At 40.8% G+C, this 24445-nt stretch overlaps 1 protein-coding gene across 8 annotated transcripts in view; it reads right to left on the bottom strand.

Annotated features, from left to right (window-relative positions):
• Window positions 1–24445, bottom strand: part of STARD13 (StAR related lipid transfer domain containing 13) — a 492092-nt gene that overhangs the window by 141781 nt on the left and 325866 nt on the right. The window contains exon 1 of one of the 8 annotated variants that reach the window (XM_086329399.1): window positions 14522–14564. The exons of the other annotated variants lie outside the window; for them this stretch is intronic. The gene's annotated coding sequence lies outside the window, so the exon portion shown is untranslated. Of the gene's footprint in view, window positions 1–14521; window positions 14565–24445 lie in introns of those variants that run through there. 8 annotated transcript variants of the gene reach the window in all.

The following is a 24445-nucleotide window of genomic DNA, read 5'->3' as shown; positions in this document are numbered from 1 at the left end:
TGAAATGAACAGCTCCCCTTCATCAGCTTCTCGGGTTAAGCTGGTGAGCAATAGTCCCTCATCTGCAAATATCTTTCCAGCTTCAAAATTTATTCAAAGCATCATCCTCTGGCTGTAGCATCGATGGTTCCAGTTACCAAGGAGAACTGGGTTCAGCCTTCATCTGGCATAGTTAAAGCAATAATTATTAAGCAATAGCCGACTCTATTTTGTCATTGAAGTAAATGCTTTCATAACCATCTTCTTAAAAAATAGATGTACCATAGAGCATTTGTTCTGTGTTTTCAATTAAGAAAAAAATAAATAAAGAGAGCAAGTTTTTTAACTGAATTTCAGTTAAACTTGGAAATAGCTTAATGACTATGAAGACCAATAATACAGGAGCACATTATCTCAAGGGACCATGAACCTTCCATCACAGGGATTAGGAATTTTAAAAAAGGAACGTAGAGGAAAGCAGTAAAGGACAGTCTTTTTAGTATGCACTGTTTAGACTCTTTAGCTAAAAGGAGTAAGGATGGATTAGCACTGTTTCTAAGTGTGGGGTAGAATATTCTGAGAACTATTCTTGCAGGTTTCAATGAAAGATTTCCAACTTAATTCTATGTGTGTGTGTGTTTTTTCTACACAAGGACCAAATAGAGGCACATACACTTTTACAGCCAGACTGAATTAGAGGAGTGCTCCTGTGACCGGGAATTATCTGTGCAGGGTTATTACAGAGCCACGGCGACAGATGCAGGTCTCTGCTTCCACAAGGAAAGCAAGGTTTCTCCTTAATTTGATGTTCCAAGAACAGCCTGGGCTTTTGCATACCTCGAGGCTCATGAGATTTTTCTTCTGTAAACTTCTTTCTTTTCTATCTTTGCCTGGGTGTCTCCTTCAGAAGCCAGCTGGAGCACCCCCTTGTCTGGGGAGCCTTCCCTAAGCACTCAGTGTAGACTCTGTGGCCCCCATGGCATCCAGCGTTCATACATACGCTGTACTTGTGTCCTGTGCTGTCATTACCTATGTACAGCCTCCCTCCTCATGCCAACTACAGTGGAGAGCAGCAACCTTGTCTTGTCTTGCCCAGATTATAAAAGGAGCTAAATAAACAATACATAAATACATGAGGGAATGGATAAGACAAATGATCTTTTGAGGAAGAAACTGGTAAAAATTTACACTATTCTCATTTTCATAGGGGCTGATAATATCCTCTTTCTGAAAAGAGGGTATTTGGTAGAAATTAAAAATTAATAGAGAAACTTATTGATAAGGAAGATATCCAGGCAAGAATATTTACAGAAACGGAAGGGACCTCTTCCAAATAGGCCTCTCATCATTTTCTCCAAGATTAAATTTCACACTTGCTTTGGTGTCAGTCCCCATGATTGGATATAATCTCAACCTTGGAGGATATCTCCTTTGTCCTTATGTTACAATCCTTGGTCACATGTGCATAGATGTCAGTCAAAGAGCACATGGAAAGTGGTCCGGACACATTTTTAATAAGTCTCTGGGCTCAAGGCCAAAGGCCTCTCTATGTATGCTTAAGTCAGGGCCAAGAAATCACCAAAAAGTGATACCATTTTCGTTTGAGTTTAAAAATCATTTCTGATAGTCCACCAGAAAGAAAACAAAGAGCTGGTTTATCTTTGCCTATGCAGGCCCTTCCTAAGCTACGATGGCCTTCCTAATCTCCCCTTCTCATCAGCATCAGCTCTTTAATCAATGATAAATACCACCTGACCTCATCAATACTGGCTTTACTCTGCCAAAGAAACTTCAATGGCATCTTAGCATCACAAGCAAAGTCAACTATTTTTGCTCTTTGGTTTTAAGTAACACATCTGCTCTGCAGACCTATAACGGATTCCTGGTTTTGTTCTTTTCTGCCTTTAAAACAACAGTTTTCAACCACAGGGTCACAGGCACACCAGTGTGAGGTATATGACAAGTAATATCTACTACAAGATTGCTGCCACCCTATTTGCTAAGCACTTATATCAGGTGTTTTTGAACATCTATAGTTCTTACAGCAATCCTCTGAGGTAGCAGTTATTACACCAATTTCTAAAAGGAACCTAAGGCACAGTGGAGATAATGTGTCCAAGGTCAGATAGCTAGTCCTGGTAGAGTGCCAATTCTACCCTAGGTCTTTCTGACTTTTATGGATTAAATCACAGTCTTCCACATAGTTAAAACATACACCTGATTTTAAGTATAAGTTTGCTCACACTCAAAATCATCACTTTTAATAGCATCTTTCACATTTGTTGAAGGAAAGAGGGAGGGCAGATTTCCAGCTAGGAGACTACCTTCCATGGTGCAGCCCCAGTGGCCAACCATTGCCAACAGGGCTCCAGTTGCTGGGACTGGTTTACTCTGGTTTCATTTTACGGTCCTCCATGTTATATGGTGTATACTCAAGTCACTGAGATGTGTTCCATTAAATGGTGTGTACTCAGTTTCTCAGTCGTGTCTGATTCTTTTTGAGCCCACTGTAGCCCTCCAGGCTCCTCTGTTCATGGGATTCTCCAAGGCAAGAATACTGGAGTCGGTTGCCATTTCCTCCTCCAGGGGATCTTCCCAACCCAGGGACTGAACCCAGGTCTTCTGAGCCGCCAGCACTGGCAGGCAGATTCTTTATTACCACTGCGTCCCCTGGGAAGCTTCCATGTTATATGGGGATGCTACCAAATCTGAGGCCTAGAGAGGTGTAAACATCCACTTTAGTCTGTTACTACTGAACAGAGATTGAAAACTGACTTTGAAGTCTGACAGATACGTTCCTGAGACCAAGCCTGGACAGTGTCCAAGGCACAGTGCTCCGCCAGCCCATGGAACCACCAAGAGCCGCTAGAATTATTCAGATGCTCTCAGGTATATGTTTTGTACATTCATTCATATCCATAGATTGGAGCATTTTTTTATCTACATTTGATAGTCTTTACTTTATCAATACGTTTACAGAAGAATTCACAGGTTTGGATTTGAGATTCTCCATAGTATAATACCTCGGTAAACAGGATTTCCCCCTAACTGAAACTAAAGGTATTTCCTGAATAAACGTGGAATCAAGAATTTCCAGGAAGTCTGGTAACTTGAATCAAAGTTAAGACTTCTTCCTCTGAACTCCCCAGTGGAATCCCGTATATTTTTATTAGAGTATATCCCTGATGTGATTATTTAAATTAAAATTTGTCTGCCTTGCAAATCCCTATAGGGCAATGACTATGACCTCTTCATCTTTCAATGTACAGTCTTCAGAGAAAATTCGGGCACACACTAGGCACTCAAGAGATACTTGTAAAAGGAATGAACAAAAGGATGGATTCGCTCATATCTAGGTAATTTTACATTTAAATCTGTGACTCTCAACCGATGATGCTTTCTTTTGCTCCCTTAGGAACACATGGCACTGTCTGAAGACACCAGACATTTCCAGTTTTGTTTCTCAAATTGCGGGGAGGACTCCTCTAGTATCTAGGGGGTAGAAACAATACATGCCTCAACATACTACATACATACGGTTGTCTCTCACTGCAACACATGGGATAGCTCCCATAAAAGAAGACTTATCTGGGCCCCAAATGTCAACAGTGCTGGGGTTGAGAAACCCCAAATTAGATACTGAAGATCTACAAAAATTCCATAAGCAGACAAGAGACTGCAGAAATAGGCAGGTTTCCTACTAGGAAAAATGCTGTGGCACCCAGTCAAATCACTTACAGAAAACATTCCACAGAAACACAAACCCAACTGGAGCTCACAGGTGGTCATTTTCATCTCATAGCTCATTTCTGTTCTCCCCACAGAAGCCTCAGCCCGTCTTTGGATTTTCAGAAGTCAGCGTTTGTATGCTGACCCATAGCCCAGAATAACCCAAAGAACGAGACTTTCATTCAGTAACAGTGGCATTATTTTTTATTGTGGGTCACGGCTTATAATATGCAATTCAGCTAAAAGAGAGAGATACGAAACATTCGAGATGACTGGCAGGAGAAAACTCTAAAAATGCTCCAGCACAACAGGGAACTAAAATGTCACAGGAAATTTTTTTCTTGAAAATGGAGTGGCTTATGAATGCTTCATTCTTCCCAGAACAGTTAAAACACTGTGTGGGCTGGGCTGCCTGAGTTCGGAAGGCAGGCCGCTTGTCCTTTGTTCTCTTGCTCACCCGTAGAAGGCTTTCCCTGGTGAACTGGGGCTCAGGAGCAGTGAGGAGATGGGAGCAGAAGATGCTTCATCTAAGGGAAGATCTGGGGTGAATTTATCCTCCCTTTGGAAGTAGAGAGACTGCTTCAAGCTCGGGACCAGAGACTAAGCAGAGACAGCTGTGTCTCTCACTGCAGATCATATCTGCCTGACATTTTAACTATCATCTGTTACCTGAAGACTCATTTGTCCAAGGCAGAGGGAAGCCAGCTCTCGCACTGACATGGAATGCAAAGTGATGAATGGGCCCACCGGAGAGGAGGACTCACAGCCAGGCATTGGGTGGCATTAATCAGGTGTCCCGTCTGCTGGGGGCCTGCCTTTGCCAGACTCCCCGTGCTGTTTTCTCTCCAGTTAGAGCACGGGGGCCCTAGCGGGCGGTGCTGGACCGCAGCTGCTGTTTTTAGCTTGTCTCTTAGATGTGACTGGGACTCCAGAGGGATAATGAGCGTTTCTTTTTTGACAATCTGTGGACGATCCAAACTTTCTGGGATTTAGATTAATTTCCTGTTTGGCATGTTTGCAGGATGAGAAAACAATTATCTCCAAAATTACAAGTAATTAGCTGTTTGCTTGTCATTGTAAGATAAGATCTTACAGCCCTCCCACAACACAGCCAGAACACACACACACACACACACACACACACACACGGGTACCCTGTGTTTCAGTTTTTCAGTTGTTAAGTCTCCTTCTGGGAGGTTAGAGCACAAATGCCACTCATGCCTTATCCTATAGTCTTAACCAAGCCCATGTGAGCACCGCACCCACCTCCTGAAGGGGAAAGAAGACACGGGAGCACCATGTCCTTCACGGGATTTGTGCTTATTAGCAGAGGTGTGATGTACATCGCATTGCCCGGGGCACGAGAAAAGTGCGAACGACCACTCCCCGCTCCAAGTTTGCTCTCTCTAGGCAAGTGCTAGGCTGGCTGGAGTATCAACAGGAGGTGAGAACATGAGACTGAGTATCTCAAGATGGCTGTCGAATTCTGGCCCCATCACTGACAGGCTGTGGACCCTATAGCAAGTCCGCGAGCTCCTCTGAGGCCCAGTTTCCTCATGTTTATAAGGGAGATTAGAAAAATCCCCTGTAAAGCAGAGTTTCCCAGCAGTGGCAGTATTGGCATTTGGGGCAAGATCATTCTTTGGTGTGGGAGGCTCTTCTGTGTATTGTGGAATGTTCGGCAGCATCCCTGGCCTCTATCTATTGGAAGCTACTAGCACCTACGCCCCCACCCCCAGTTGTGATCATCAAACTATCTCCAGATATTGCCAGTTGTCCCTAGAGGGTAAACTGTCCCTGCTTGACGACCACTGCTATTTTAAAAAAAAAAAAAAAAAAAGCCATCTTCTTTAATTTCTTAAGAAAACAGCATCCAGGAACTTAAATTCTATCCCTAAGGATTCAGGGTAGCATTAAAAAAAGAAAAAGCAGAAGCAGCAGCTCTGAGTAAAATGAGAGAACTCAGAGTTCTCATCTGTGGAAAATAGGGTTTCAGATAAAACTGAGAACCATTTGACTTCGCTTGGAGACCCTTCTCCAGCCTAACCTTGGAAATTCTGGATTTTGTTCTAATTCTGGGCAACAAGTCGGGGTGGAAGGATATTCTCCTTTGCACAGGGTATTAGGGCTTAAACAATTTAATGTATGTATGGAACAACGCCTGTAGCTACTCATGATGCTATCACAATGAAAGAACTAGTGCAATGCAGTATACACAGGAATGTCACTGAGGCAGTCTCTGCACACCTGGGGGCAAAACCACACTGCATGATGACTCTAGCTGTAGCGCTTCTTCCAGCTGTACAATTCAGAGCAACGAATCAATCCGCCAAAGGCCGGCCACATGCCAGCAAGAATGGCAGGAACCCAGACTTTGGGCTTCCCTGGTGGCTTAGCAGTAAAGAATCCGCCTGCAATGCAGGAGCCGAAGGAGACCGGGATTCAATCCCTGGGCCAGGAAAATACCCTGGAAGAGGAAATAACAACCCACTCCAGTATTCTTGCCTGTTGAATTCCATGGACAGAGGAGCCTGGTGGGCTCCAGGCTGTGGGGTTGCTAAGAGTCAGACACTACTGAAGTGGCTTAACAGTAGCACTAAGCTAAGCTAAGTCACTTCAGTCGTGTCCGACTCTGTGTGACCCCATAGACGGCAGCCCACCAGGCTCCCCCGTCCCTGGGATTCTCCAGGCAAGAACACTGGAGTGGGTTGCCATTTCCTTCTCCAATGCATGAAAGTGAAAAGTGAAAGTGAAGTCTACTTGGCCAATGTGAGTTACAAAACCTATCTGTGAATTCTTTGGTCCTCCTCCCACCGAGTAGTGTTCTTTTCCCTTGAACCTGGGCAGATCTTTATGATAGAGCAAAAGAGACCCTATACAGACTTTGAGGGTCATCAAGAGAAGGCACGTGCCGTTGCCTTGCTCTTCCTTGCAAGGCAGTCTCCATGCTGTGAGGAAGCCTAAGCTGCCGCCTAGAGAGGACACAGGGAGATGTTGCTGGCAGCCTCTGCTGAGGCCCCACATTTCAGGCGGTCAGTCCCGGGAGTGAAGGAGGCTTTGGATGATTCCAGTGCCCAGTCATTGAGTCATCTACAGCCTGCAAGTTTTTTCCAGCTAAAGTCACAATCTTAGATTGAAGGCAGGAGGAGAATGGGACAAAAGAGGGTGAGATGGATGGAAGGCATCACCAACTCAATGGACATGAGTTTGAGCAAACTCTTAAGAGATAGTAAAAGACAGGGAAACCCGGCCTGCTGCAGTTCATGGGGTTTCAAACAGTCAGACATGACTGAGTGAATGAACAACAACAATAAAGTCACAATCATCATGGAGCAGAGACAAACCATTTTTATTGTATCTTTTCCAAATTCCTGACCCACAGAACCTATGAGTGTAATAATGGTCATTTAATGCCACTAAGTTTGGGGTGGTTTGTTACACAGCCACAGTCATATACCTTCATGAGTTCAACCACTGCCGCTCAATGAATGTATTCACTGGGGAACTTGGGTCTTGTAGGATTAGCTCAGCCGGGGGTTGCACCAGAAACAGAATAGGTTTCCACTGTGCATGGTGAGGAGCTTAAGGCCACACACTCACCAGTGCTATCTAGAAGTCTGTCTTGTGGCCTGGAAGTTGTAGAGGCTGTGATTTTTCCTGTGCGATCCACGTAAAGAGCAGACTGATCAGCAAGAAAGGGTTTATGTTTAACTATCAGACGAGAATGTTAAGTGTGAACCCTGAAGGGAAGACACTCCCTTGGGAAGCCAAGAACCTTCAGGAACTGGTAATTGGGTCAGTAGTAGGCTGTCCTAGAGAATAAGCTGGTGCTGACCCAGAGTTTGAACCATGACCTCTAGTTTTTGCTTCTTGGGAGAAGTCATGGGAATAAGTGTGGCCATTACCTTCTGAGAAGAGAGACTTTGCCTGACTCACCATGATCTTTTGCCCATCTTGATGTGTAGAGATAGTCATCTTGATAAAGAAGGAGAGAAACAGACTGGACTTGAGGGAAATGGTGAAAAGTTGTTTTCTAAACAGGGGTTAAGAGACTGAGTGTGTTGAAAAAATAGAATGTGTGCTTTCTAGCAGAAAATTCAGTATCATTTGCACATTATCCGAGCACACAAACTCTGTCCCCTGGGGGCTCTTTAGGCATCTCATTTAATTGGAATTTAACCTGTGGCTAGATTCAGAATAGGAACTACAATTCAGGCAAAGAAGTAAAACTTTATATTAATAGCTCTTATAAAAAAACCTCTATATGAGTATTTTTATTCAGTACCAGTGGGGTGCCTGCCTAAGGCTACTATGCGCGATTTCACACTTCATAAAATATTTAAACATCTTTAAATTACTTCTAGAACAGTTCATATTTGAAATTCTTTTTTTTAAATAAAATAATGACTGACTGCTTAAGAATTTGGTATAAATGAGATCATGTGCCCTATAGACCCATTTGTTTATTGGGTTCTCTACAAATTAATCTGGTTTCAAACTATTTCGGCAAACTGGCCCAATATAACTAGTGTTTTGGTTTACTCCTGTTTCTAAAATCAGGCACTAAATTTTGTTTGTATTTAGGTATATAATACTCTTTAAAAACCCTTTCTTTGAGAAATGAAATCATTCAAGCCAATTTGTAATGTCTAGGGGTTTGGTAGCACTAGTAGTAAACAATCCACCTGCCAATGCAGGAGACGCAAGAGCCACGGGTTCAATCCCTGGATCAGGAAGATCCCCTGGAGAAGGAATGGCAACCCACTCTGGTCTTCTTGCCTGGGACATACCATGGACAGAGGAGCCTGGTGGGGCTCCAGTCCATGGGGTCCGAAAAAGCAAGACATGACTGAGCATGCACACACAGGAGTTCAAAATTTAAATCTCATTATTGCATATATTAAATTCATTTCATATTAGTACTTAATTTTATTTATTCCTTACTAGTAAATCGTTGAATATGTATCAGAAAATAGAATAGTTGAATAGTCTTATCAGAAAATTCAATTAAAATCCAGGGAAACTTCCATTGTAAGCTGACCCAGAATTTACTGAGCAAGAGTTACTGATAATATAAATCACTTGACAGGTGTCTCCAAGTAGAATAAAAATTTCTAGTAGAAGATATAGTAATAAATTCAAACCAATGAATTCTTAACATAGTGAGTAGGGGAAAGACATGAAGAGATAAATTGGTAATTGGGAACATTAAAGTTTTAAGGGCTTGTAAATATTCTGCTATTCTGAAAAGTTACAGAGCTAAATTCTATGTTTATCATTTCTTTATCACCACAGTTAAAATCCTCGGCCGTCGGGGTAAGGTAATCACTGTAACAACAAAACTAAACTATAATGCTTGAGCTGTGGAAGAAGATAGAGTCAGCAAGCCCTGGGTTCAAGTCCTAGTTATTTGGGTTAAATGTGAACAAGTAACTTTAGCCTGTCTGGGTCTCAATTATTTAGCCTTTTGCTGACTCATTGGAAAAGACCCTGATGCTGGGAAAGACTGAAGGCAGGAGGAGAAGGTGACAACAGAGAATCAGATGGTTGGATGGCATCACCAACTCAATGGACCTGAGTTTGAGCAAACTCCAGGAGTTGGTGATGGACAGGGAAGCCTGGCGTGCTGCATTTCATGGGGTCGCAAAGAGTCGGACACGACTAAGCCACTGAATTGAACTGAACTGACAATAGGAACACCAACAGTACCTACTATTATGAGAATTAAATGAGACAATTATTTATCATGCCTAGACACAGTCTGGCCAAAACATATGCTCCTTGATTATTATTCGCTCTCTCCATTAATTCTGACAACTTCAAACCCATGTTCACTTACTTATCATTCTAAACGACTGTTTACAACCAACTACTTCTCTACTCAAATTCTCTCAGTAGCACCCCATTACCTACCACAGAAATTTCAAATTCACTGAAGTCTGGCCTCAGGGTTCTTTTCCAACCTTATCATCTCATTTCCTACAACCACTCATTTCACCAGATTTAGAATACATTTTTTTTTTATTAAAGTATGGTTGATTTACAATGCTGTGTTAGCTTATGGTATACAGCAAAGCGACTCAGTTATATATATATTTCATATTCTTTTACATTATGGTTTATTATAAGATATTGAATATAGTTCCTGGTGCTGTACAGTAGGACAGACTACATTCTTCTTTTTTTTTTTTTTGGTAGTAGCTAATTGCCAGCTTTTTTTTTTTATAAATTTATTTTTAATTGGAGGATAATTGCTTTACAATATTGTGTTCGTTTCTGCCATACATCAACATGAATCAGCCATAGGTATACATATGTCCCCTCCCCCTTGAGCCTCCCTCCCACCTCCCATTGTATCCCGCCCCTCTAGGTTGTCACAGAGCACCAGGTTTGAGCTCCCTGCAGCATACAGCAAATCCCCACTGACTGTTTTACATATGGCAGTGTATATGTTTCAATGCCACTCTCCCAATTTGTCACACCCTCTCCTTCCCCAACTATACAGTCGGATGGACTACATTCTTAATTACTTAAATGTTACTTTTCAATTCATTCTGCTGCCCTATTTAGAATGAGTTCCTCTGATTTTTGCCAGTGGAAACAGTCTCTTTCCATAGCTCAGGCCCAATAACCTTTTTTCCTTATATTACAGCCCTACTGACAATGCACTCAATATAAACGCCTATGTTTTGATAACCTGTTAGTCATTCTTTTGAACTGTCTATGTTAACGATAGTTTATGTCTTAACTCATTTAATTGTAATCTCCTTGAGGGCAGTGATCATGCTTTATATGTTGACAATTTTCCATCACATTCAATATCAGCAAAGATTGTGCAATTGACTTTGAACAGTTATTTATTGAAATACTAAGTTAGAGTCTCCATCAGTTACACTAATCGAGAGGAAGTGATACTAATTCCCAAAATGTAGCCGCTTTTAAATATTTGTGTTAGTTATTGCAATGTTACCAAAGATGATTTCATGAGAAATTCTCCACCAACCCAGTCCTCCCAGGGGGAGCACAAATGCGAGTGCCGCAGCATTAGAGGGGTAAGCGCTCTGTAAATTATGTACCTTGACTTTTTGAGAACTGAGAAGAGCAACAATGCGCTTTTCACCAGAAGGGAGAGTTCCATGTTCTTAGACGAGTTGTTCACAAGGAATTAATCCACAGTGGAATGGACCACTTTCAGTTTCCATTCTGTTTCCTTTTCAGACAAATGAACGTACATTGAGCCCTGAGTAAGTGCTTGCCTCTGTGATAAGCACTTTGCATGGGTGATAACATTTCATTGCATTAACAACTCCAGGTCATGGATGCTATTATTTTTATTCCCATTTTAAACGAGGATACAGCCATACAAAGGTCATAGAACTTGCTCAAGATCACAGAGCCAATCCATGCTGGAACTAGGATCTGAACTCAGGTCTAGGAAACACCAAAGCCCAGGTTTTCGTTCACTGCACATTGTACCTGCAAACTACACAGCCTCCCAGAGCCAAAGGAAAGATGTCTGAGAGAATCCTTCTCTGATAAATTAAGACTCTGAAGACTTCCAAAGTCCCATGTCAAGTTATTTGTATCAATCACAAGACACGATAATTTATTTAAATGGCTAATCGTTGAGCAGAGCCAGCTAGAATCAAGAAATGTGTTCTGCTAAGATAAAGGCCACAGAGAAACTTAAGAGCATCAGGAATCTGGGTGGTGGTGGAGAGGCGCTAGTCTCACCCTCATATGCAAGACGGAAATCCATAAGAACAGGCCCAAACATAGGAGCCGTACAAAGCAAGCCCCAACTCTTTAGTCCAAATAGGTCAGTTTTGCTGGAGCAAAGGTTTTAGGAAGCCTTCACAGGCTTGGTTTATTCTCCATCAAACATACTCCTTCCTCTTAATTCATAAATGCACCCCCCAAATGCCACTGTACTGAAGACATTCAGCCTTTCCAAGTAAAAACTACACATACAGAGTATTCAACAAAAAGAGTTTCACAGTGGTCTCAGCTTAGTAATTGCCCTTCTTCTTGGAATCTAACATCATAAGCACACTCAAACACTGAAAACAAAACAAACAAAAACTTGGTATCAAAACTACGGGACAATCCCCCAACATCTAGGGATATGTTGATAAATTGTGCCTGCTTTCACCTTTCTTTCCCAAGGCCACGCAGGCCAGGCTGTGCCGGGCAAGGTCCCAGGAAAGCACTCGGCACATCCTTCCTTCATCAGATATCTGGGCACATGACATCAGGTTCCTTCAGGCTTCTCGGACTCAGGCAGTCTGCTGGGACCATGGTTAAGATCTTTCAGGCCTCCAGCTCGACAGCCACACCAGGCTATCCTGCCTAAGAGGACCATCCACACTGCCCATTAGCCTTGGCAGAAAGCCCAGTTTATACTGGAGATTCTTAACATGGAAAGCATATGATCTATGACACATTGACTTGTCAAAGTCCCCGAGTCTGTCACACAGTATCTTTCACTTCAGAAGGTTTTATTCTGCTCATGACAATGGGAAGTTATTCTGTAAGAGTGAATTAGCTGAGTAAAATATACGACGTAAAATTCTTGACATCTCAGAAAGGCAGAAAAATAAGAGAAAGTGGAGTTTAAAATGATCCTAATTAATGATATAGATTACCTCACAGCACATCAAATATATAAAAAGAAAATATAAAATAAATTTAAGAATTAGTATACCTTGTCTATTTGGAAAACAACTAAAAACAAAACAAGACCACAGAGTGGCACATTACTTTCATATCCTGGAGGGGGATATAAATTATTATTCAAGGAAGAGAAGCAAGTGTGGTGATGTTTTGTGTCTAGCTGAGGACTAAAGAGTTGGGGCTTGCTTTGTACGGCTCTTGTGTTTGGGCCCAGATTCAGGTCCAGAGATCCCTAACAGGTGCCCTGACATCACTTAGCCATGTCAGAACTGAGGATGACAACTTCTGTTTGAACTGATTTCACACTGATTTTTTTCCCTTGATAATATCGCTGAATAGCAGGAGCTGGTATATTATTCCCATTTGATAGATGAAGAAACTGAGCCACTGACAGATTAAATAAAAGTATCCATGGTCATCAGGTCACGACAAAGTTGTCCTAGAACCCAGCCTCCTGCCTTCCAGTTCCCCAAGCTTGCCCTACAGTCCAGGTTTCTCTTTTCACTGGAAACATCTCTATTCTACTTAAGACTCATGGTGGTCCTTTGCTCTCAAGATTCATTTTCGCTGTAAAGTTTTACAGCTGCACATAATTTGTGTGTCTGGTTGTTTTACCCATGATCTAGACTGCTTGTATTGAAGAAGCAGTGCGATCTATACTATGGGTTATTTCTTTAAAAACCAATTATCTGAGAAAACCTCAAATCACATGCAATCAACTACCAAAAAATTAACCTTTTCTCCTTAGAAACTCCCTTCCCTGAGCACTCGCACAAGCACAGTCAGTTCATCAATCTCTTTATGTAAATAGCAGTCATGCAACAAGGGAGGAGGTCTGTTTATTATTTTTGATCCTGTTTTTGCTTCTGGCAAAATTTCACAAACAGCAGAAGTTGGCAGAACATTGATATTTTCTTCTGACTGGCTACTGTTCTCCAGATACAAGTGCAGAGCACAACCGCGACTATTCTGGTCTGCAGGCCTCAGCCATGACTGAGGTCAAAATTGCAAAATCTGGAGGGAAAAAAAATCTCCATCCAGGGCTTCTGTTTGGAAATGGAGACCCTGGTTTAACATAGGCTTTCATTCCAGTATAGAACTGATGAGTTAGAGGTCTAGAGTCCAGAGAATACCACAGGTCTGACCTATTTCCCACCTGGATTCCCACCTGCAAAGGCCCACGGTTAAGATCATGTGAGCCACTGAGCTCAGGGGGTCCTAAGAGTCCTGGGGAAACCTGCGGGCCTACAGCATCCACCCTTAGCACTTTCTAGGAAGAAGGGCGGCATTTTGCAGGATGGGAAGTAGGGAAAGGAGGTTGGGGGTTGAGGAATCTGTTCTTTCCCTCTATTATGCTTGCTCCTACCTAATCTTGCTAGATTCCTTGCCAAAGGCCAAATGCTGCTGCCCCAACGTTTATTTTGGACAAAGGGTCCATGATGAAGAGCAGCCAGCCCTCAACAGGGTGGCGGGAGGGCAGTTAGTATGCAGGATGATCATGAGAAATTGCTGCTGGTTTGGAAGTAAAGTCCTCCAACAACTTGAGGGGCTGGTTGAGTCCGGAGCTGGGGGTGGGGGTGGGGGTGGGGGTGGTGGTGCAGGGAACAGACAAGGTCCAAAGTGATGATAAAAACAAAACACACTGCTTGGATCCAGGCAGACTCACTTACATAATTATAAGGGTGCTGGGGTTTTCCGTAGTGAATGACGTGGGCTTCAGAATCACACAGACTTGAGTTAAAAGCCCAGCTCTGCCACCTACTTACTGGGAAACTCTGGGAAAGTTACCTGACTCTCTGAATCTTTGTTTACTCATTTGAAAAATGAAGGCCTGTAAGTGTAAGGCCTTGAGTATTAGGCCTTCCTAGTAAATTTAACTCTCGTGTCTTCATGAAAATGAAATAAAATAGTAATATATGTGCTGAAAACAGTCTTGGGTACCTAATAGGGAACCCTCAATAAAAGTAGGTATAAGTATACTGTTAGTGTTTTAAAATTTTTGTAAACATTTCAAGAGCTAAAATTTGAGCCATAAAAGTTTTAAAATGTCAAACCATCAATCCCAGACCCAAATATTTGATCTAAATGCATAGAAACATTAGTAAACTGTGTTGCCTCTCCATGACAAACCCCGACTTACACTTTTCTTTTCACTTGGGTGACCCAGTGGAAAAGTTCTGCTCAGCCCAGGAGGCATGGCTCGCCTGTACCTCGGGACACAGCTGCGTAGACTCCAACAGTCAGAAGGCAGCATGACTGACAGTTAATGAGCTGAAAAGAACCTGTCTCCATTCCACAGCATTCCTGCTTTATGGAACAAAACAGAATAGAAGCTGCAGTGTCCACAGCCAGTTCCCCCAAGTAACCAACGATGGGACACAGAGACAAGAGAGAGAGGAGAAACCTCGTGTGAAACAGAAATAGAATGGCTCCAAGAAACAGAATTAATTGTAGAGCTGGAGGTAAGGAAGTAATTTTACTCTACGTGGAAGAGGGAAAGGAAAAAGTTGGACTCTGAAACCATCTCTACCCTACCAGTTAGTTAATGTTTTACAACCATATTGCTCACTGCCAAGTTTCCTCATTAGATCAAGTGAGTCTATATTTATCGATAGAGTCCACTCAAGGAAATGTGCTTTGCCATACAGCAACACCAAGTGAAAATTAATCTGCTTCCAAAGGAACAACTTGGGAAAAGGAGACTGGAAACATTTCAAAGTAGGAAAGTTGCATATGCATTTGTCAGGTCTCTGAACATGGCTTCCTGATTTGAGATGATTAGGACTATCTTACACACTTATTCAAAAAGACAATGCACATGTGACCGCTCCACAATCTCATGCATTCTACCAGTGAACACATTACAATTATAATAGCTTTTCAGGGTTTCCAGGATGCTGTATGTAGACATCAAATATTTAATCTTACAAAACAAGGCTTCTACAAAGTTCAAGATTAACATTTTAGTTATGATATAAAAGACTGGACTAACTAATATTTCTATTCCGTTAGTTTGGGGGTACCAAAATGGAGGAGGACCTAAGACTACATGTAATCCATAAACAAATGAAGCAAAAGAATCCATGTTGACTTAGTCCATTCAACTCTTAAGGACAAATTTCAACAAAAGTTAATGATCACATTCATATGCAGTCTTTCACCATGGAGGAATTCAACAATTATGAAGAACAGCCCTCAATGAAAAGGAATGAAAGCTTTAGATGAAATGGGCAACGAAGGCCTCTTAAATAACTTGTTTGAATTAGTTTGAGAAACAGAGTGCTTAATTTTCAAATTGCCAACTGGTCATTAGAAAGTTTATTTACATTTTACAGCATTTCTTTTCTATGAATTCCTCTGTGCAAAGACCACTGTAATACTGAAAAGTTTCTACAAAATTAAGAAAAATCTCAGTTAACTCGCAAGTGGTAGAGAAACCGCCTGCCAATGCAGGAGACATAAGAGACGCAGGTTCAGTCCCTGGGTCAGGAAGATCCCCTGGCAGAAGGGCATGGCAGTCCACTCCAGTATTCTTGCCTGGAGAATCCCATGGACAGAGAAGCCGGGCAGGCTACAGTCTATAGGGTCGCAAAGAGTTGGACATGACTGAAGCAACTTAGCAAGCACAGAGTTAATAGTTTAGAAAAATCACATGATGACAGGGGAACTCATATATTACAGATAAAACCATCAGCTATGTAGAGATAACCATCTACAGACTGGCCAGTGAGGCTTGTCTAGAACCTTGCTCCCACCCCTCCCCACGCCCACCCTGACGACCTCCCTGGCCTTCACTCCAGTCTAGCAAAAGCACAGCCCCCCTTCCCCAGCACTGCTGCTCTCTCTCCTCTTCACAGTTTACCACCAAGTCGTTCCCAGAGCCAGGAACATTTCCTGCCTCTTTTATTGGCGGAAGGTGGGGATCAACAGACTTTGCTATTTATCTTTATGAGTTGAAACTCGGCCTAAACCCACCACTTCAGGTCAGTTCAGGGCAACTGAGAGAGTAACTGCTGTGCCCAGGAAACCACAACTGGAAATGACAATGTTTTTCATTATGGCTTAAGATAAAAAACAAAATAATATCAACCCCTCTGCCCCCCTCAACACATACATCTTTTGTTTCAGATTTTGCGCTGGACACTTTCTGAGGACACAAAAAATGGGGCAGTAGGTATGCCTGCCTTAGCAAACTTGGTATACAGGACATAATTTATTCATTTGCTTATATAGTACCTTGAAGGGCCAAATGTACATGGATGTTTCTTACTATATTTTCTTATATTGAGCCCTAGTCTTTATATAAGAATGGTTGGAATGTGATTGTCATTGGAATTGTGAATCTTTCTTATTTCTTATAGTGATTTTAAATATTATAGATAATTTGGGGGTAGGCAGTGGTAACCCACTCCAGTACTCTTGCCTGGGAAATCCCATGGGCAGAGGGGCCTGGTGGGCTGCAGTCCATGGGGTCGCACAGAGTCGGACATAACTGAGTGACTTCACTTTCACTTTTCACTTTCATGCATCGGAGAAGGCAGTGGTAACCCACTCCAGTATTCTTGCCTGGAGAATCCCAGGGACGGGGGAGCCTGGTGGGCTGCCGTCTATGGGGTCGCACAGAGTCGGACACGACTGAAGTGACTTGGCAGCAGCAGCAAACTTTCAGAGGAAAATGATTTTATGACTACTGTATTTTTCTTTCCAGTGTGCCCTCTGGTGAATACAAATGTGTATGAAATGCCACTGTTCACTTATAGAGACGGAATACTAATCAAAGGTTCTTGGCATCCATACGCATGATTTTCAAAATTACCAGGAAGAGGAGAGTAGGAATGCAGGGAGAGAATGCCTTCTTTAGCTCAAGATACTGACATGTAGATTAGTTATTTGGTGACTGCCAGTTCCTTTACAATCTCCACTCTCTCCTCTACGTGTTTTATCAGAATGTTAGAGACGTGGCAATGCAAAACACTGGTATTTTAGTCAGCTCTGCCTCTGTCAGACCTCTACAATTGTTAGGATTCCTATGGTTTGTGAGGGAAGTCATTTGAGAGCCTAGCCGGACATTTTGGATGTATTTCTATTGATTTCTTTTTTCTAACAGCATTAGCATGTTCTCTAATTTTAAGTCATTTTCTAACCATTCCATTTAAATTCCTTTTGACCCTAAGCTTCTCCCCAAAAAGAGAATTCATGTCTTTTCAAATAATAGTGTATACATTTTCACAATAATCTGTGTCTACCCTGCCCTACACTACACCATTCTACAGTGATTGCCATGACCCTGTATGACTTTATGGCATAGGGATTTGGGCGACATGATATGGTCTAATTCTTCATGCCTTCTGTTGCAGCCTCTTGATATTCTGTGGATTTCTCTCAAAAAGCATCAGTCATAATGCAGATGTTAATTCGTTATCTCTTTGCCAGCAGGAGGAAAAAAAAAAAACCTTAAGAATATCTGTAGTCTTCACGGAAAACTTGGTAAGTTGCTTATACAACTGGACCAAACAGATTTTACTATTAAAATGACCTATATCAGGTCACTTTATTCTGTCGTTCTGAGAGGGACATTATGTAACCAAGGATACAACTGGACCCTGAGTTAGAAATTGACTCTGAGCCACCAGGGAGAATTTGTGACCCCTAAAGAGTTTTCCTGTTTCTTTCCTGTGGGGCAGTGACTCCACTTCCCAGCAGTAATGGAATATTCTGAATTAGCTGCTATAATGTCGGACTCTTTTGGAACTCAACTAGAACTTCGGCTTTATTGTAGGTTAGACAGATCCAGAGCTAAAAAGCAATCATTTCTCTCTTCTGGCCCAGTAGAATGTATTTTGTAGGGTTACTTGAAGATTATTTGTACTATGATTATAATGGTTAACTCTGCCCATATACCTGCCCCGTCAGTTTTCTGCTGGGCAAATGTGCAGAGGCCACCTAATCAGGTTAGGATCTTCCTTTTTATTTTCATGAAAGATATCATCCTGCATTTACCCAGCTGATTTTTAAAGTATATGGAGTTGGTCTTATTTGAAAACAGAATACTTGCAATGTTACTCTGTAAGATATAATCTCAAATTATTAATTCATCTAAGAAATATGTTCAAAGAAAATGATCTGAATGAACCATCCGGCCCTGCACTTTCCTAAACCAGACTTTCTAAAATGTGTTCCTTGGGGAATGTGGGTTTCACATGTGTCACTTCCTGGTATCCAGTAAAAAAATGGTTTAATGATGAAATATGTGAGTTTAAACAAGGTTAAATTACTTTCTGCAGGGTTTCTCTGAGCCTTTCATAAATATGAATTTCCAAGAAAGGAAAGGTGATGTAGTTTTTCTCAAAATTACTTAACCACAAAAACTTCTTCCTCTTGACTATCCATCTGTCTAAGTATCCATCCATCCATCTATGTAACGAGAGTTCTCAGACACAGTGAAATCGTCTCCAGTTTCCATGCTATTTCTAGGTCAAGCCAGGGAATCAGAGGATTACATACTGAACCCCCTTGTTGTGAGCCGCCCACTCCACCCTCAAATAGTTTTACTGAATTAAAATTTATTGTTATGCCCCTACTTTCACTGTGGGATGCTGTAAGGGGTTTGCTACTGAATCCATTATAAGAATGTTAAAAAGCACAATGGGATATTTTTATGAGAAACTGCTCCTGTATATCAAGGGTCAGGGAAAGCTGTGCTGCTATGTTTTCACCTTACAGACATGGCAAATCTTCCCTGATCATGTGTTCCTCTTTTCTTGGATTAGGAAGGCTCAAGCTAAGCCTGCAGCATGCTTTTAGTAGTTATTCAGGGCCTTACATTATAAATTTTTATATAATATCTCTATCTCTTTTTATCTTATTAATTGACCTACTTAAAACTCAACATTCAAAAAACGAAAATCATGGCATCTGGTCCCATCACTTCATGGCAAATAGATGGGGAAACAATGAAAACAGTGACAGACTTAATTTTGGGGGCTCTAAAATCACTGCAGATGACGACTGCAGCCATGAAATTAATAGACACTTACTCCTTGGAAGAAAAGCTATGACCAACCTAGATAGCATATTAAAAAGCAGAGACATTATTTTGACAACAAAGGTCCACCTAGTCAAAGTTATGATTTTTCCAGTAGTCATGTATGGATGTGAGAGCTGGACCATAAAGAAAGCTGAGTGCTGAGGAATTGATGCTTTTGAACTGTGATGTTGGAGAAGACTCTCGAGAGTCCCTTGGACAGCAAGGAGATCCAACCAGTCCATCCTAAAGGCAATCAGTCCTGAATATTCATTGGAAGGAGTGATGCTGAAGCTGAAACTCCAATACTTTGGCCACCTGATGTGAAGAACTGACTCATTGGAAAAGATCCTGATGCTGGGAACAACTGAAGGCAGAAGAAGGGGATGACAGAGGATGAGATGGTTGGATGGTATCACCAACTCAATGGACATGAGCTTGAGCAAGCTCCTGGAGTTGGTGATGGACAGGGAAGCCTGGCGTGCTGCAGTCCATGGAGTTGCAAAGAGTAGGACACGACTGAACGACTGGACTGAACTGAACTGAATCAACCTACATTTTTCCTTTTTACCAGATTCATCTTTTTTAAAGCTGAGTTGCATCTTCTCTGAACTACCTCAAATCCTTTAATGAGGTAGAATGTAAATTAATACATAATGTCTTTACCCACACCAAAATCATATTCAGATTGCCCCTGAGGAGACAAAAGATGATTTTCACATGATCCTCATTTCATTCAAAGATCTGGTGTGTAATGCATGATTATCTTCTTGTGTCTTCTTCCCTAGTCTTAGCACCTCATTCTCACAGCTAATGAGATGCAGGGACAGAGCACATGATCATCTGTTCCACTAAATTTCCACCAATGTATTTTCCTCTATATGGGCTCAGTGGTAAAGAATCCTGCCTGCCAATGGTTCAGTCCCTGAGTTGTTAAGATTTCCTGGAGGAAAAAATGGCGACCCACTCCAGTATTCTTGCCTGGAGAATCCAATGGACTGAGAAGCCTGGTTGGCTATAGTCCATGGGGTCGCAAAGAGTCAGACACAACTGAGTAAGCATGCTTTTTCCCTTATATATGAAGTTTACTAAAACCCACTTGTTTTCTATCTAAGTAAGTCTGGGCTGTCAATTGCTCAGACCACTCCTGGTGATTTTCTTTCTTTTTTGCCCCCCTAACTTGTGCTTCTAATTAGCCACAATTAGCTTGCTGGGGAAATGGGGAACCTTGTTTTTATAAGAGTTAACCAGTGTCCCAAATTTACTAAGAATTAAAGCACTGATTATAGGATGGGGACGGGGGAGAAATGAGGAAAAAATGAATCAATGAATTTCTGTTCACTTCAACTAATGTCACAAAATCTGCATCTGGGAAGGGTGTTTATAAGCTCAGAACTAATAAGCTCAGTGGAGTGCAGCTATGAAAGTCACAATTTGGTTAAAGTTAAACTCTCAAGTTTTATATGTGTACAAGCATATTGCTCTTTGATAATTTCCTTCTAGTACTTATTTCTTGACTGCTCACAGTTTTACTATGTGATGACTTTTAAAGTGTTATTCAAAGTTAATTGACTTAATTCACTAAACAGATTTTCCTGTAACTTCTGGTTGAATAGTGTCCTTTCTGTACAGGCCCTTCAGTCCACCAGCACAGAACAGAAAGAGGCTCTGATTTCATGAAATGTGAATTTCTGACAGTATTTTTTTTTAAAGAACTTTTGACCAGCACTCTCGCATGACTGACACATTCTCACTCCGTTTTCTGTGTTCCATCTGTCTTTCTGTGGGTGTATTCATCCTCTATTTCTGAAAGTAGTTGACTAAGAGAATGCTAAGCACAGAGAAAGGGCAATTCCAAAAAAAAAAAAAAAGAAAGCCAGAGAATTATTTAATTTTGGCTGATGCTGCTCAGTTGGTGGAGGTCTCTTACACCAGGGATGAGCAATGCCACCACTTAGGTTGGGCAAATCCCCAAGATATCATTTGATGGGCAAAATTCCAGCATATCATTTGACTTGATAGAGGCATGAGAGCGAATACATCACTAATGCCCAGTTCTATTCCCTGTGAACATAAAAATGGCAGTTTATTCTACTCCAGTTGAGTTCAGGTGCTAGCTCTAAAAATAGTCTCAGATAAAAAGTCAATGAAAGTGCAAGTCCAATTTTCACTAATTCTCCTATTAGTGAAATTTCTACATTCTACATTTTCTATCAAGAAAAGAGTTTTTTTTTTGTGTGTGTGTGTGAGCATGGGAGGTATACAATTCTCTGATCCCTACAATCCTTGTAAGAGGCCAGGTATTACAATAACTCTATGGTACAGTCCAGGACTCCTGAGAAAGAAAGGTTTTACAAGTTTCTTTATAATTATAACTAACCTTTACAGTTAAAGCTTATACGGACATTTAAATAGTCCACAAGACTGGACATCCTAATGTTCCTAGTAAATTGATAATGAGAGAATTAAACAGGTAACAAAGAAGCATGCCCAGGTAGATGTTGAATGACACAATAAGGAAAGTGTAAATAAGCATTATCTTTCTCTTAAGGAATAACCTGTGATCACAAAATACTAGAATTTTAGAGATGAAGGGAACTTCACGTTTATTTAATTCAAACTCTTTCATTTTATGGAAGAAGAAAAGAATGGCCCAGAGAAGTTGTTACTTTCCCCAGATCACACAATTAATTAGCATCAGAAGTAGAATTAAAATCTGATTTCCATTTCACTATTTCCTTGACAAGATGTAGAAAAATTAGACATCATTGATTTGTTCCACATTAGATTGCTGCTCTGTTTCCCTTTTGGCTTTTGTCACTCTGGATTTAAATTTCCCAGCTTTATGCACTCTAGTTCAAGGAGTTACTGACTCAACCACAGAAAGATCCTGAGAACCAGAATCACAGTCGGACCATCTCATTTCCTTGTCAAGAAATGAAGGCCCAGTGAAAGTCTGAAACTTGCCAAAGTAAAAGAATAAGAGAGTGTCTAAACAGAGCCTGCATCCCTGTCTCCTCTTTTTTCTAGAGTTCAGTGGACTTTATTGCAATCAGATCCATTTCATGCTATTTAAGGCATTAACATATTTTTTACGTTTAATAGCATGATGAATTCTTTCAGAAAGCAAGTAATCACACTTATATATCTGCCTCAGTTTGAATTTTCCTAGTAAGGTGTGTGTGTACAGACTTAAGCATGTACAGATGTAGCAAATAAATTGTAACCATCTAATGACACAAAATCCCCACTCTCCCCTTCCATGGCCTAACACGCTCTTCCTCTACTTCCTTCGCATCCTCCCTCTTGTCCACTCCAAGTGCCTGCCTGTGAGGGAAAAAGGACCATTATTATTTCCATCCTCTCTCCCTATAACAATTTCCCCATTGATTCAGCAAGATTGTGGGGTAAGGATTATGAGCAATATGACTTACGTGATAAGTTTTTACTCTGCGAAACAACACTCTATTTTAAACATTGCTTCTCTTTTTAATTGGACTTAAGACTCCAGAACTAAAGAGACAGCTAGAGAAACGGTGCATGTATATTTTAGAGCATACCCTGAAGATGAGCAAGTTTAGATTCATCCTGGGTTTTAGCAACTCATTCTGATCCTATGCATCATCAAAGATTCCTTTATTTCCCTTCTTTGTTTTTCCCTCCCATGAGTGGATCTACTGTTGAATCATGTCCATGCCATTCAATGATTATCTCATTGTAATGAGGTCAGAGAGGAGCAACTTACTCCTGTTTGCACTGTTCCCAACAGCCATGAAAGACTATGTCTTCATGCCCCCAAACTGTATTAATACAATGCCCAATCTTTCTTGAAATGTCTATAGCAGAGCAATGAAAACCATTTTCATGAAGTGGCTGTCATTTCAAGATACCAATAAGTGAGCTACAAAAACTAATGATGCTATTAATTTAATATGCACTTGATAAGCTTTAACTGAATGACTGTAGGCCATTAGTAAAATAACCAGACATCATGTACTGTTGGGTACTAACTGCTCAAGGAAGGTAAAACATATAGCACTTTGTTCCACCAGAGAAATAAGACCTGACTGGAAGTCTCATGATGATTCTATGATATGGTTCAGTGCTATATCCTGAGTAGAAAAGATTGAAATATACAATTCAGAAATCAACCACAGGTTCGGTAGTTTAACCCTCACTATAAAAACTAAAAAATGGTTTAGAGTATGATTGAGCATGGTCTCTACAGATACATTCAAATACCAGTTCTTACTATGTATAACTTTGGAGAAATTATTTAAACTCTGTGTACTTCTGTTTTCTCACCTTTAAAATGGGTATAATAATAGTACTCACCTACAAGGATTTACTTTTTGAGGATAAAATGAATTGAAATACATAATATAAAACTTTCAGAGCAGAACATGATACATTATAAATGTTCAGTCAATATTCTCTACTATTACAGTAAATCAATGTATTCATACAGTAAACCCAGTAAAATCGTTTTGCTTCTGCTTTCTCAAAGTCTTATGATACAATTGCACATTGTATTATTAACTCACCACCTAACTCATTATTAACAAATAACAAGCTCCTAATCATTGGACTGTTGGAATTCTTTCATGCTTTACCTATGATCCTAACTGTCACTTAATTTTTAGGCATTCATTAGCTTCAAATATTCCATTGCCCAATATAAAAAAAAAGTAAGAATGCTCAAATTTTCTAATTAGACAAAATGAAACACTGACACAGAATACACTTTCAATGATCATACATGTGTTCATGACGTCTCAAGTCCTTACTGGAAAAATAATCTTCATTCCAGAAAGAACATCAATAATTTTTAATGAAATAAATCACTATAACTTCATTTAAGGAGATTTACAAAGATATTTCAAATTATTTGTATGCAATGTTTCTAACATAATACACTTTATGAGCATGCTGAGGAACATTTACAGAGCACAGACTATATAAGCCATCAAACTGTCACCAAACATTTATTGAGCCCCTATGTCCATAATGATGATGATGTCTGGTAAAGCACTATTGTTA

Source organism: Bos grunniens, chromosome 12 (genome assembly GCF_055505025.1).
Source record: "Bos grunniens cultivar Pamir isolate PY7600 chromosome 12, Bosgru_T2T1.0, whole genome shotgun sequence".
NCBI lineage: Eukaryota > Metazoa > Chordata > Mammalia > Artiodactyla > Bovidae > Bos > Bos grunniens.
Note: the sequence above shows the minus strand (reverse complement) of the source record. Positions and strands in the feature narration are given on the sequence as shown.